This window comes from Python bivittatus, unplaced genomic scaffold (genome assembly GCF_059951505.1).
Source record: "Python bivittatus isolate LINGU-HERP-01145 unplaced genomic scaffold, Pbiv_v1 ctg000190_np1212, whole genome shotgun sequence".
In the NCBI taxonomy this organism is placed as follows: domain Eukaryota; kingdom Metazoa; phylum Chordata; class Lepidosauria; order Squamata; family Pythonidae; genus Python; species Python bivittatus.
In genome coordinates this window covers 21,445,910-21,461,931 of record NW_028277042.1, presented here as the reverse complement: position 1 = coordinate 21,461,931, position 16,022 = coordinate 21,445,910, and the positions used below count along the sequence as shown (strand labels likewise).

The following is a 16,022-nucleotide window of genomic DNA, read 5'->3' as shown; positions in this document are numbered from 1 at the left end:
CTCGAGCCAGCTGAGAGGGAAAGAAGGATGATGCGCACTCTACTCCCTTCTTCACATTTTGTTTAGTTCGAAACTCAGAACAACCAAAGCATTCTGGATCTTAGCTCAAACCACAGCTGACCCAGAACAGCCTGACAGACTCTCCAGAGTATAGTGGTTCTGTTCCAGGTTCAAAACAAACTCTGTCCCCCTTTTTGTGCTCAGTCTTACTTGTCTGGCATTATTGGAACTTGGCCCTTGATGTGCTTCCAAAGGACACCAATCTACCCAGTTTAAAAAACAAAACAAAACATAAAATATTAATTTAGTTGCTGAGAATTCTGAAGCTTTTGACATTAACCTGCAATGTACGTTGAACTTAATAACTAACATGTAACTTGATTGGTTGTATTAATATTTTTGTTATATACATGACTAATTACATTCAAACATATTTATTTTCATTATTAAGATTTTGCTGTGATCTTGAGCTACCTTTTTAGGAAAATAGCATATTGAAAGATTTTTAAAAGTGAATAAATAATTATGAATACAGAATTATTTGTTTAACATTTTTATTGAATGTATGTCTGTTGAAGTCAGAAATCTTGGAGAGTAATGCATGTGAAAAAAAATTTCCTTCTTTAAAATTAAGTGTTCCTTTTTTGGGGGGGGAGAAAGGGTTTGCCTCTTCCTGGATTTCTTATTTTAATTCACATATTTAGTCTGAAATAGATTGAAAACTTAATACAACACTGTAAGGAGTAATTCTTAAAGGAAAGAGATAATATTTTCTGAAAAACTACCATCTGCTTAAGCAGTTATATAAATAAAACAGGTAGATTATGAATTCAGATTTGCCTCTGGGGCTTTTAATGTAAAGTTACTTGTACACGTTCATGGTTTGGTGGTAGATGTTGTACAACTTCCCATTTGGGCTTTATCTGAACAATAGTGATTTAAATCTAGAACTTGTAATAGGTTGCTTGGGTCAGAATATTAATAGAAATGCCTTCCAGGAAAACAGCTACTTGTCTCTGCCTGGTTAAGGATAGGAAGACCACTGCATTCTGTTAAATAATATATACATAGGCCAGTATTTATAGCTGTCCTTTATAGTATGGCTGTATAATGCTTCAGATTCAATTCAGAATAGTTACTGGGGAGATCTGCTGGTAGCGCATTAAAGCAGCAGTGCCCTTTTCCAGGCTCACATGGCTGCTGCAACTCTATGCCATAAAGCAGCTTTTCGGCATCTAAAGCAGGGCCCAGCACTCGTCCTCTTTTATTTTCAGCCCATTTGTCTAAAGATCGTTGTGAATTTTAATTTCTGCCTGCTAGGATAGTAACTGTCTCACTCATCTTTGTGTCATTAGCAGAAGCAGCTAATGGGAAAAGAAGCTCAAAGACAGACTTGCTAAAAATGAAATACTAAAAGCACAGATGCAAACAATTCCAGGCAGAAAACAAAACCAACCAGAAAAAGAAGCCAGCAGAACAAAGCAATTTAGCTGCACAGAAACCCTAGCAAAGAATGGAAAACAGAAAAAGACATATACAGGATAAGGAAAGTCATCAAGACAGAATGTAACAAGACAGTATATGTGCCACCAAGAAATTATGTAAATATAAGATTGATGCTAATAAATAGCAACATGGTTAAGCAATACCTGTTTACTTTAAATTTAAACCTCTCCAGGTCTAGATGAGTTACTTCCTAGGGTACTCCAGGAAATTCCTGACATCTGTTATCTTTGAAAGATCTTAGGTGAAGTAGTAAATGACTGGTAGGGAACAAATGTTATGCCTGTTTAAAAATGGAAAAAAGGAGAATCTAGGGAATTAAAAGCAGTCACTGACTGTAGTAGTAGCGGTAGTACAGGGCTGCCATCCTGGGCCTTGCGCTGTTCAACACTTGTATCCATTTGGACGAGGAGTGGACACTTAAAAAATCTGCAGGGGACACAAAATTGGGGGGTTGCAGCTAATATAGGCAGCCTTGAGGAGTGGGCCAAAATGAATAGGATGGCATATAACAGGGAAAATGTAAAGTTTTGCATCTGAGTAGGAAAAAGTAGAGTATAAGTATAGAATGGGGGAGACTTGGCATGGCAGCTAGTACAAATGAAAAAGATCTTACTGAACACACATTAAACATCAGTCAGCAGTGAGATGCAGCTGCTAAAAAGAGAAATGCTATCTTGGAGTTCATTAACTGGAGAATTGAATCCAGATCGCACAGTCCAACAGTTGTTCCATTCTGATCTGACCTGGTCAGATCCTATTTGGAATACTCGGTCCAGATTTGGCACCACAATTAAAAATGACAAATTGGAGCAGGTTCAGAGCATAGCTACCAAGAGGATGAAGGATGTAGAAGCCAAACTTCTGGGGAAGAGTTAAAGGTCTGTGTTTGTTTAGCCTACATAAACGACAACTAAGGGGAAAGGTTGGATCTTCATCTGTCAGAGATGCTCTAGTGGATCCTGTAATGAGCAGGGGGTTGGATTGGATGATCTCAGTGGTCACTTCCAACTCGGATTCTATGGATGAATGCTCATCATAGTGGAGGGGGCTTTCAAACGGTGTGCCCCAAGGTACGATTCTGGATCCTGTATTCATCAACATTTTTATTAATAGTCTGATGAGATAGAAGAAATACTTATCCAGAAAACTGAGAGCATCGTCTCAAATGAACCTTCTCTGTTAGTACTATTTATGAAGCCATTAATTTCCTACCAGTGATTTTCCTCCTTCCCGACCCATTTCCATGGGTCAGAAGGATGTGAGAGAACCCTATCTGAACCCATTTGAATTCCTTATGACTTTGGAATAGTACCAGCTATCTCTGTGTGGATTAGTGAGAAGAAATAATTATCATTGGCTTTGATAAATCTTGGGAACTTGTTCTGTTACATTGCTTATGGATGCTCCTGTCAGCAGGGCTGTGGAGTCAGCACATAAAACCTTCGACTCCCGACTCCTTTATTCATGGTACCTCCGACTCTGACTCCTTTAATTATATATTGATATAGGAAATAAATTATAAATATACTAATTATATATTTCCTATATCAACTATATATATCAACTATATCCTATATCAACCATCAAACAAGGCATTAAAATTAAAATATATCCTGAAAAAAATAGGGTAATCAAATTATTATCTATGAAATAGGAAATTTTAACATATTATATTATTTATATTATATACAATTTAAATTTATTAGGAGTTGGAGTCGGTACTCCGACTCCAGTAACCCAAGGATTGCTTCCAACTCCATGACTCCGACTCCACAGCCCTGCTTGTCAGGTAGCACTGATCTCACAATCCAGTGACTCCAGTGGCCATACATTTATTTCTGTTTCTTCTTGTAGTGAGTCACTGGTTACTCTGAATCTTCCCATTCTTTTGTAAGACACAATACTGTCCTTTCTGCTCTTCAGAGATCTGTTTCTTATTTTGCAGTGGCTCTATTTTTCAATCTGAAGGGTTACAGCCCGTTTTTTTTGCATAAGCCTCAAAACTATTTCTGAGTTTCAATAGTCCAGAATATTTTCTATATATGTTTTTCTAATTTTCACATTCATCAGCTGGGCTTTCTGCTTTGCTTAATACCATTCTTTATTCAGCAATTGATATTGCACCTCCTTTGTTGGGCTAATAAATCTTTGTCTGCTCTTAGGAGCTAAGTATGGCCACTTATTCCTGTCTTATTTGTACTTTTTCTTCAAGCACTGCTACAAACTTGCAAGATGATGACGATGATGATGATGATGATGATGATGATGATGATGATGATCTGCCATCAAATAATTGTTGACTCTTAGTGACCACACAGATAGATTTTCTGCATGGTGATCTGTCCCTAACCTGGTCCTTCAGCTCTCCCAGTGGTCTTGCAAAGTGAGTGAGAAAGAAAACAGAAACATGGCCATGCCACAAGCATTGCAAGTCAGGGCTGTAGAGTTATGCCCTTTAGTTTCTCTTCTGTTTCTTAAGGTGCCACCAGAAGACTTATTTCTTTCAGTTGTTTCCTCAAACTTTTAGGCTGGTTAAGTATACCTTGCTGATTTAAAGGGCAAATTCAAGGCCCTCCCCCTTGAATTTTGCTACTCAACTCTACTGACAAACTCATTAACACTCATTCAGTGAGATTGCTCCCTAGAAACTGACTGTCTTATATCTTCCTACAGTTTGCCATAGCCTCTGGTTGTTCAGCAGGAAACAGATATTCAGTCATCCACAATGGGCAATCAGCAGCTGTCAGAACGTACCTCTTGCAACCAGCCCTGTAGGGGAGATGACCTTTTCACCCACACAGCTGAGCACAAAGTCTGTTAGAACACACAGCTCTCTGGTCACTCCCCTTTCTTCCTTATCTGTTCCTCTTGCGGGGCATTTCTTTTTGTGAATAATACAAAACTTTAGCTTGAAAAAGGAAAGGTTTAATACATTTACTGTTCATATAGATTGTCTGTTGAAGTGTGTTTGGAGTGTAAAATGCAAACAAGAGTGTTTTCTCATTTTAAAAGGTGCCCATTTTGTATAGTAGACCAGTGTTATTCAGTGGTTAGAGTACCTTGGCTTGGCCAAGTCATTAGCCCAAACGCCTGCTATAGCTTACTTTGAATCTCTGCTAGGAATTACTGCCTCCCAGCCTAAACTATAATGTGCTTATAAAGTGAACCAGATTACTTAGTGCTAGTGTTACCCTGGATTTCAGAATGCTATTTACTGGCCTTCAAAAGAGAGATGAAATCTATCTGATCTATATTTGCATGATGGCCTGTTTAGGTCTGATTCTTATTTTTTATTTATTTATCATATTTATATATTATACAAATGTATGTTATTTCTCAGTGCCAAACATGTAGTTCTTTCTCTAGTAAGTCACACAGTATGGGCATTTCCTGGATGGTTTCATGCTTCAAGAAAATGGAGGAACTTAATCTATAAGTTGACTTGCAAATAACACCCAGGATTGGAATATTTTAAATATGAAGGCCTACAAATTATACAGCAGAATCAGACTGGTTGGCTATTTCTGTTTCTGATAGTCATTATCTGTACAGATCCATTGAGGACAGGTTGGAAGAGCTGATAGGAAAGGCGGCTTGCCTGCTGAGCTTCTGCTCATTTCAGTTAAATGGTTTTGGTGAAGTGCAGTCAAAGGAATTATGTGTGCTTGTTTTTAGGCTTCTAAAACCTTAAAAATAACCTTTAACTTTGCATTTGTGAGCTGAATCTGTTGTGTTGAGATATATGAACTGGAAAGTAACCAGGGGGTACATTTTAACGTTAAAACAGATTAAAAATAGCCTTGGTCCTCAATTTCTTTTTAAAATTTATGTATGAATGCTAAGGTAACCCTGACCTTTTTTCCTGGTCTACTTAGGAAGCCTACTTTTGGGGATTTTTTCCACATCTGGTAGCAGTGATACAGCTTTCCAAAAAGCAGAACAGACTTTGAAATCTTAAAAGTCAATAAAGGCAGCTGACTGTACCTATGAGCATTGCTCAAAAAATATATCCTATGTGTTATTCAAGCCAACTTCAAATCCCTTGAACTGCATTTCAGTATTAACAGCAGTTTGACTATCAATAATTGAAGTGGACCTTTCTTACTATTATTTGTCAGTAACTGTAAAGACAAGTATATTTTTTCTGTGAAATTAGTACCTAAGGACAAGAGTTGCCTCTTCCTTGCTAGTTATTTTCAACCCTTGAAAAATCAAAAATAGATTTAGATTGTAAGTACAAGTAAAACCTTGATTTAATGGATACCCATTTAGCAAATGTAAAATGAAATGGACTAAAGTTCCATCCAGTCATCCTTGATTAGCAGACAAGTCTGTTGCATCCAAAGTAGTAAGTACAAGGCAGTTAAAGTCATGTTATTTTTATCTAAATTGTACAGCATCCGTTGTGATTTGTGTAATGATGTCATTACTCAAATGATATAAATTAATACATATCACATCATCTGGATTAGTTTAATCATTTTTATTATGACATGATTATGCAAATGATATAAATAGATGCAAATGGCATACTTTTGCATTTAGCAGACAATTGGAAATAATGGACACCTCCCCTCATTAGTCTGTTAAATTGAGGTTTGACTATATGTTTTAAAATCATAGGCCAGTTTAGATAATTTTTGTGACTGTGGAATCTGTCTATCCCAGGAGGATTAAAATAACAGCAAACTAGTTACAGTACCCCACTTTTTGGTGCAAAAGAGCTACAATATTTTTTCTGGGAAATGGAAATTGGTTCAGAAGAAATTTGGTGGCAGGCATTAATAACCTCCTTGTGAATAAACGTGACAGGCTTGTATTGATGACCATGTTATTTAGGATTGTGGAAACATTGAAAATTAGAAAAAAATAGTTGTATATGTAGAGTACACCTTTCTTAGAGCCCCAAATTTCATAGTAAAGAATGGTTTTACTCTAACTGTGAGCCACGCAGAGTCACAAATCTAATAAATAAATAAGTAAGTAAGTAAGAGGTCTGAATGTTGGCTTGAATTTTGGGGGCAGTGCCTTTGGAAATATTTGAAACGTAGGTGTATGTAGCTCAGTTGGACTTCCTGTCTATGACCAGGACTGCTTCATTTATTATATTTTAATTTATCCAGATAACAGAATTGCATTGATGGATCACAAAACTATTAAAAGAGTTAAGATAAATCAAAGAAACAACATGAAGTGCCACAGGAACAGTATTCAAGACACAATCCTAGAAAATATAGGCATTTAAAGTTCAAAACTGAAATACCACAATCTAAAATCGCTGTGAGAATATAAGTGAGTCTGGTGCTAAGAAAATAGCAGTTTTAAGTGCCATGTTCTCATGACTAGCTGAAACCAAGGAACGTGCAAAATGAACAGATATGTGCAAATGTAATTTGCATGCTGGTTGGTGGAGAACTCACACTGTTTTGCATTCATTTACTCTTCTAATATAGATTTTCTGTATGAGGGCTGGAGTGCTATCTTTTAACAGTTTGCAAGAATTGGATGCTTTTTGAAAAAAGAACAAATCAGCCATTTATTTATTTGTACATACATGCATTCTTAGCAGAAGATAAGGTTTTCAGGGAAAGTTTTCAACATATTTAGTTGTTCCAGCTTAGAGTTGTTGGCCAATTATGCACATAGTTCAATGGAATCTAATTTTTCTGCAATTAAGAATAAAATTAAATTTGGTGGGCTTTCTTCACATGTATTAATTCACATTGCAGCCTGGACAATAAGAGAGTTGCTCAGATTTAGATAACACAGTGTGGTCTTATGTGTTAGTTTGCATCGCAGGAATGGAGAAAAGTATGGTTTAACAATTAGCTGAACTAAAGCATGTCTTGGTTCTCCCAAGTGGGATGCAGTGGATGGCATGAAATGGCTGTGGCACTGAGGTTTTGTACGGTTAGGATGACCTCATTCGTTCTGCTTTATTTAATGTGTTAGTGACATACAGATATCGCTAAAGAAAACGTGAAGATGAAAAGACAAGGTGAAAACTGCATCTTCACATCAGTCAGCTAATACATAGCTGTGAAATGCTAGATTTTCTACATTTTAATCAAGGTAAATTAAAATTAGAGCCTTGGCCCTAAGTGATTCCCAGGGCTTCCCCATGGTTGCACATGCTTTCCAGCAGTCTTTCCTCACTTGGTATTGTCCAGATGCACTGAGCTACGATTTTTATCACCCATGCCCCCAAAAACCCTAGGTTGGCAATGATGGAAATTGTAGTCCAGACATTCTTGGAGCTTGGGATAAGTGAATGTATAGCAGAGGACATGGATGAAGACGCCATCATCGGCTCTGCTGAGAAAGCAGTCTCTGTCAGCTTCCTCATAGAATTGTTGCCAGGCAAAAGACATCAGGTTCCAGAGATGGCCATTATCGGCTTTGCAGAGAATGCAGCTCCGTCAGGGCTTCCTCCCTCCCTCAGCCAGGAGTCTTTCTACCTGGCTGCAGCAGAAGAGAGAGATGAAATAGAGCCCTTCCCTTGAACTGTGTGCAGTCCTCATGACTATTATGAGAACTTGATAACCTTTTCCTTGCCAGAAACTGGCTTGCAATGAGTTTTTATAAGTTATTCTAATATTTGGCGGGGGGGGAGAGAGGATGGGGGAATCTTGGATAAATGGTCAGGGAATTGCACACAAGCTGTTTTCAGTAGAAAATCAAGTGTGTTGTTTTAAACACTTTGGACAGTTTCCCAGGCTTTTAATTGGCTTACCTTATCAATAACCTGAGAAATGTTGAAATATTTCTGTGTGCCAGCAGTGGACATTGTGAGAGTACTTTTCTAAGTTGCATCACTTGCAGCATCAGCAGGATGTGGAATCACTAGTCATGATGTATGCTTGCAGCTGTTTGTCACCTCAAGGTTAGCGGTGTCTGCACCCTACGATATGTGGTGATGTAGGAGCAGATGGGCACAAACAGTAATAACCTCAACGTGTGCGAAATGATCAGGTAGGTGGGAAAATGAGGGTGGGCAGGGAGCGGGTGCTTAGTAAGAGGAAAGTAGGGAAGAAGTGGGAGAAAGAAAAATGCTGCAACCTTGATTCATACTGTGTAACACCTGGAAGTAAAAATTAAAGAAAGTGTTAATTTGCAAAATAAACTTTTGTGTTAGGAAACTGTATTTTCTTGCTTTCATATGAATGTTGATTATTAAAACACTAATTTTCTAGCTGTTAACTATGGACTTACTGCTTTTTGGGGGGAGTGTCATTGGATATTTTCACATTCAGTACTCACAGTTTGATTCTCATTTTAAAATTAGAATTCTTAAATAGTCCTCTAAGGCCTTGAATGTGGTTCCTTAGGAAAAAAGTAGTAATTTGTAGATTTTGGTACCCTGACTCTGATGATGTACTTTTTGACATTTTGGAGAATAACAGACTGTTGAAAGTAGCAGGATGGTTGCTCTGTACAGCTGTGTACTTGATGATTTGTGAGCAAGATTTTATGCATAACTAAATGCCATTATCAGAAACTGATACTACAGAGATTTCTTTTCACTGGTAGGGAATGCAGATGTTGCAATAGGCCTGCAACCAAGAGAGCCCTTAAAAAAATAATAGTGTAATTTATGTTAGAAGTAGTCACAGATTTCCTCCCCCCCTCCCCCAGTCTCTTTCAGCAAACCACCATTTCCTCCTTAGGGGAGTCCTTAGTCTTATCTGTGAACTATGGGTACTGCTATAGTCATGCTATCCTAGCATGAGTACAGTTAAACCCCCAAACCTTTTTCAGAACCTTTCAGAATATGTTACTAGTGAAAATAGTTTCTGGGTCCTGCCCAGTTGTTTTAAATTAAAGTGTAATGTATCAGGACTGTAAAGCTTAAAAAGATGAGTTTTCTTGCTGCCAACAAATCAGTCTTTTTTTTTTCCCCCTCTGGAGACCAAGAGACTGGCTAAGTTCTATCTTTGGTGGTCTGGCTGGGCAGTGTTTATTAGTTCTCTGCATGTTGTGCTAAGCAGTGTTACCTTCTCTATAACAGATAAGACACGCCTGCTAGTTTTATTTCTGTTTGTCTCCTTTAAAAAAAATAAGGAACAAGGCTTTGGCCTGTTTACTACAGCAAGATGTGCCTAGATTACATAAAGATGAAGGTTCTTATGCGTGTGAGATTTAGGAAGGAAATACTGGAGAGATACTCCAGTATTGTTTTTCCCTTGGAGTGGTTATCAAAAGTGAGATTTCATTATTGTCTGGCTACTGAGGGAAATTCTTTTGAAGGTTATATATAAGGACAAAGCTTAAGGTAGGAAAAGGTTATGTGATTAAAAATTGCATATAGGTGGGGCTGATAAATTACTAGAATCCTTATAATAAATTGTAGGTTCCTGTATATCTCTTTGAATAACAAGATTTAATTAACATGGATCTGAAGAGTGGTTAAGCACCACAGTGGTAGTGCCATATTTCGACTTAATGTTGTCAAAGGTTGGAGGCTTCACAGAATAAATCCACAGCTGCCAAGCAATGAATGTTTAAAAGAAAGATTTATATTACTGCCAGTTTTGCCTGTTTTCAAAATCAAAGATTTTCTTCTAACAGCAGCAGAGCCATTTTGAATGCTCTTGCATCAAAGCTTTTTTACAGAAAGTTTTTTTTTACTGGTTGCACCAGCTTTTTCATTGCACATAAACAATGATTTTGAACTACTATTAAAAAAAAAGATTCCTAAAAGGTCCAGGGGAATATCTCTGAATAAGCAAGCCAATATTAGGTCTAGGATACAGCCCAAAAATGAAATAAATGCAGCAAGTTGTTATTTTACTAATTTCACAACAGTATTGCAAGGTAGAGATTGCCTATTTTAACATTTTTGTTTATTTTATATTCAGACATATTTATGAATCACTGCCCAGTAAGTGCTAAAGTTATACACATTAAGCAAAATAATAAAACAACACACAATAGGAGCATTTCAGAGCAGAGCTAAAACCCGAGTGGCCCCGTGATGTATAATCTCTCTAGGTGCTGGAACACATAATAAGGATGATGATGATGATGACGACGACGACAAGTTAGAAGCAGGTTTGTCTGAGTAGAGGCATCCTCTCTGGTATCTAGGACCCTGGTGCTTATAAGAATCACTCTATATTTCATTAGATAAGTTTGAGTAAAAGCTAGCTTCCTGTATCCACATAATTCACAAAGCAGAATTCTGTTAACATTATGAAATGATGTGTGACTGAAAATTCTCTGCCAAAATCATGTACTTAAAGCTTCCTGTTATACCGTGCAGTTATGCAGTTGTATTTACCAAAATAACTCTACTGTAAATGAGAAATCTTTATTTTCCTTCTGCTACCTTTTCAATATGGATAGGATAGTGTTTAAAATGTGAATCTCAATCTTCACAATTTTATTTACTTTATTTGGGTCCCATCAAGTAAGTGGTTTCTATGAGCACATTATAAAACAGTAAAAATGCATATATGATATATGCAAATATATGTATGTTGGAATGTATTTTGCCCAGATTATATAATACCAAAGTGTTGGTATAATTCTTTTAATGTTCATATTGCTCTGGAATTTATTACAAATTGAAATAAGAAAGGCCATTCATGCTTGAGATGTCCCATTTCTAGTAGCAGATGAAATCAATGTCTACCCAGAAAACTTTTGTATGGTGTTGGGGGCAAGATGAATCTCTGTAGGTGAGGAGCTCCAAAACCTGAGCATGACCCCGTGGAAGTACTTCCTTGCCTCTCTCTGGAGGATCTTCATGAGCAGGCAGAATCATATCTGAAGTGATGAAACAGTACAACTAGCAGACAGAGGAGCCACATGTTCCAAGAACAGACACCAGTCAGCATTTCCTGAATAATTCTTATTACCTATGAAAAGCAACACTCAGTTTCGGCAAGTAGAGTGACTTTTCACGTTACAGGACAAGAGATAAGAGATAAGAAGAGTGGGAAAAGAATAGTAAAGACTAAGGAGTCACATTTGATTTCTCTTTGGGTAGTGTGTTGTGCAGTAGAGGAATATTTTTTAAAAATATAAATGTGGGATTACAATATTATACATGTGCCAAAGACATGTATCTGAGATTTCCTGCAAACAACTTTAAAATTTCTTTATAAATAAATAAAATGATTGCATTTGGACAATGCAAATCCTAAAGTTTAATTTAAAATGGGGGCGGGGAGAGGGATCTCAAAAATCCTGTTTGACATGTGAAACTATTGAGAAAACAAGACAGCTGCCAATGTCTGTCCTTGGAGAAGGGTTTCCCCCCCCCCAGCCAAGAAGTATAGGGGTGGCAGCACAATATTTTTATGGATCCATAGTTCTATACTCATTAATGTTAAAGTGACCTTTATTTGGTTTGGGCATGTAAAGAATAAGTGATGGCCAAACAACATTAACTTCAGTAACCTGGTCTGCTACTCCAGGATTGAGGCTTTTCCAGAGAGGAAGAACCAACTTCCTATTCAGCCAAGGGTTAGATTTTGTTGGATAGTAAAAATAGAACTGTTTATGATGTCAATATCACTTTTTTTCATCTAACTGGGCTTCCTTAGCAATGCTGAAATATAGCCTTTCCTGACTCAGAGTTTCTTTATGCATAGGGCTGTCTTAGCTATATATTTAAGATGGTTTAATGAGAGTCTTTGTTTTATGAGCTCAGAAATGGCTTCTGAAAAATAGATTGAGTCTTAATTTTGCCAAAGACATGGCTGCTGAATAAAACAGACCAGGCAATTTCAACTAAAGGTTGAGTAATGATTGATTGATTGATTATGTGCCATCAAGTGTTGACTCTTAGCAACCACGTAGATAGACCTTCTTCAGAATAATCTGTCTCCAACATGCCCTTCAGGTCTTCTAATAGTATACTCATTACTGTTGTAATTCACCATGTCCATCCACCTTGCCGTTTGTCATCCTCTTCTTTTTCCTTCTAATTTAGAGATATTTCATTTAGAAGTCTGTATTTCTGCATTCCTTTCAACAAAGGAATTGATTTTTTGGACATTGTTATGTAAGAAATAGTTTATGTAAAATATGGACTGTTTTCTGTTTTTATTTTGTAATATGTTAACTGTTTGGAATTTTATTTTTTAATGATAAATGCAAAAATTAGTATTGATTTTAAGCTAGTGTTCAGTTGGTTGTCATATAGACCTAGTGGTAGAAGTATGTGTGTTGCAGATAAGAAAATGAAATGTAGGCAGTAGAAACTGACAATTATGGGAAAATAGAAGGGAGTATATGTAGCTCAGGGTTGAAATGAGGAGTCCTTGGTGCTCTCTGAGCTTGGTGGTTTGATTGCAGACATTTCAGTACCCAACTAGGTAACATCAATAGTGCTGGTGAGTGTGAGGTTTTCTCCCTACTTATATATGGTAGCTTGCCCTGCCAGTGTTGGTGGGGATGTAGTTTTCTCCTTGGTAGTTCCTTGATTAGGGTATTGCAAAACAGTACTCTAATCAAGGAACTACCAAGGAGACCACCAATCAAGCAGAAAAGCAATCAAGCAGAAAACAACACCCTAATCAAGGAACTACCAAGGAGAAAACCACATCCCCACCAACACTGGCAGGGCAAGCTGCTGTATATAAACAGGGAGCAAACCCCACACTCACCAGCACTGATGATGTTCCCTAGTCGGGTAATGAAACGTCTGCAATCAAACCACCCAGCTCAGAGAGCACCAAGGACTCCACAATTATGGGAAAGCTAAACATACGTAGCTACAGTTCTAATCAGAGTATTCCTGTCTAGATGCTACACAATATAGGCCTGCTTATTCAGGCTATATGTAATGGCATTGCCATTTCTTATTTGCAATCCAGCATTTTCACACTGGAGTACCCTTCTGAATTCCTTTTCCAAGAATACACAGTGTAAGGATGGCAGTAGAACATTCTGAGAGGTTGTAATGTAATGTGGTTTTATTTCTCTCCTTTCTGTAGAAGATACTAACATCAGAAAAGGAAGGTGTGATTCTAACGTTTACATCAGCTTTGAGTAGTTGTATCTTTGTGCTGGGAGAACTGCCTTGTAGTTGAAAAGGGGAAAATTCTTATTTTTTTCTTAAGTGAGGTGTGAACTGGCTGATGTCTTCTATGAACAAAATACCATTGTTAGGTTTTCATTATTTTAAAATATTTACACTCTATATATTAGCAGGAAGGGGTCTCAGAGAGGCATATTGATAACAAAGAGAGCCTCTGGCTTCATACTTGTTTATCTTTTTAAAGTTAGAAAGAGAAGAAAAGCAAAGATATTAAGGTACTGATTCCTAATTTTATCTAGATCTCCTAGCTAGCAGTAATGCAGATATAAATTACGTCAGTCCTAGGTTGATCATCTGGAATAGTATATTAAGGACAAAATTTTTATTCCTACAACCTGCAGGCTATTCATACCTATATTAACTAACTCTTAGAGAAACCTTAGATTTGTTTTAAAAGAAAGAGCTCAAATAAAATGTTGGAAACAGGAAGCTGGAGTGAAAATATGCCTCTAGCAGAGAATGCTCTCCAGAAGCTCTGGCAGCTACTACTCCAGCTGATTGAAGAGCTACATTAACTTCGTTGAATAGAGCCCTTGTATTCCCCCCACTTCTAATTTCTTTGGCTCAAGAGGCAAATGAGATTTCTTCCCCACCCTCCAGTATAAGATCCCCAGCTCCAGTTCAAGTTGGAGGAGGCAGAGCCTCTGGGTGTTGATGTGTTCTGTCATACAGAGCAGTAGAACCTGCTGCAGAGGTTGGGCAGCAGCTCTTTCAAACAAGGACGGCTTGTACCCGTTGTAGACGCACCCCAGCTTCATTCCAGCAGAGCAGGAACCAAGTTCTATTAAGAGTCGGCTCATCGTGGGAAGACTGGCTTTGTTAAACCCAAATAAAAGGGTCTTAAGATATGGCTGCCCTCCCTGCCATTGTTTCCCTTCTTTTCTAATGGCTGATTTCTAGTCCCAGTGCTTTGGGGTGCTCAGCTGTGACTCTTTGTGCTTCTCTTTCAACGCCTTCTGCTTGTCCTTTTGATCTCTACTTCCCAGCTTGAATTTTTGGCTGCTCCTTCCCCCACTCCTTACTTGTACTTTTATTAGGACAGGAGGTAGAACAGCTCTAAGGTTGAACAATGCTCTCAAGTTGAAAAGCCCTTTGAAGCTGAATTTCGTTATTTACTGATGGATTCCCCCAATCTGCAGATGAAACAAAATCACATTTTGCCCTTAGGAAAGTAGTAATACCCAGCTTTTGCTTGAAAGTACTTCCACAGACCAGAGCAATTAGAAATTAATTGTGTGATTCCACTGAAAGTTCACTGAAAGAATGTAGAATTGCCTTCCCTAGTATTGACTAGTTTGGCTCAGGATTATGGGAATGAAAGTTGAATACATATGAGAGGCATCTAGTTAGGCAAGGTTGGTTTAGAAGATATGCTCATTTAAAAATAGGTTTGCTATAATCAAACAAGCTAGCAGGTTCTGTCCCCTCCCCTCCAAAGACTTTTTTGGGAAATCCATGTACATTAGCTACATGGATTAGCTACATGGATAGCTAATATAGAATACAGCTATAGAAGAAAAAACCCTGCCTAATCCTCAGGAAGATACACACAGATGCTGACACCAAAACAAGCAGCCACTCAGTAACCCAACCCCACCCACACACCCCCAATCCCCCTTCCCCCCAGATCTCTATAAATACCCACAGAAGGGTCACATCCCCCTGGGCACAGAGAGAACTGCTCCTGTCTGTGCTCCTGCACTCTGAAGATGGTCACAGGTGCTGGCAAAACGTTAGGAAACAGAACTTCAAGACCACGGCCACACAGCCCGGAAGACCCACACCAGCCATCGTATGCCGGCCGTGAAAGCCTTCGACAATACATTAGCTACAGTTGGTTCATACCTAGCAGATTCCTTAGATATTGACATGAAAACTGATTTGTAATTCCTTTATGGGCATTTTACTAAAAATCTGAATAATCTTGATTAGGAAATTTCTCACCTGGATTATTTTTTTTAGCAATATACTAAAAGTATGTCCAGTTGTCCTATTTTAAGCAGTGGTCAGAGTTGAAGAGAATGCCAGTGCTATATTTATATTGCCGAGCGTTTCAGCATGCCGAGCCTGTACAAAATTAAGCAACTGTTCCTCCTCTTTGAGGTTTGATGGGCCTAACCGGCAGGAAAGGAATTAAGTTCACAAAAAATTGCATCAGCATGGGTTTTTTTCCCCTTTCAGGGGCAACCGACCTTGAGAAATAGCAACCATTGGTCAGCCTTCTCTTTGGGGTGCTTCCCCCCACTGAGCCTCGCTATATTGTAACTACAGGTTTTGGCCAACTTAACAGTATTGTTCTCCTCCTCGCTTCTGGTCATTCTTAATATTATTTTGGCAGACAAACAGCCCCCAGCCTTTCTGGTTCTGGACCAGGAGCGGTGAACGGAGAAAGGTTAGATGCTGTTGCTGGAGGGCGCCCACTGCACCCATCCATAGCAGCAGATTATTGTTTATTCTCTTCGTTGGG

At 38.1% G+C, this 16,022-nt stretch overlaps 1 protein-coding gene across 4 annotated transcripts in view; it reads left to right on the top strand.

Moving 5' to 3' along the window:
* Window positions 1-16,022, top strand: part of ANKRD11 (ankyrin repeat domain 11) — a 147,638-nt gene that overhangs the window by 35,935 nt on the left and 95,681 nt on the right. Inside the window, exon 1 of one of the 4 annotated variants that reach the window (XM_088136253.1) lies at window positions 3,872-3,889. The exons of the other annotated variants lie outside the window; for them this stretch is intronic. The gene's annotated coding sequence lies outside the window, so the exon portion shown is untranslated. Of the gene's footprint in view, window positions 1-3,871; window positions 3,890-16,022 lie in introns of those variants that run through there. 4 annotated transcript variants of the gene reach the window in all.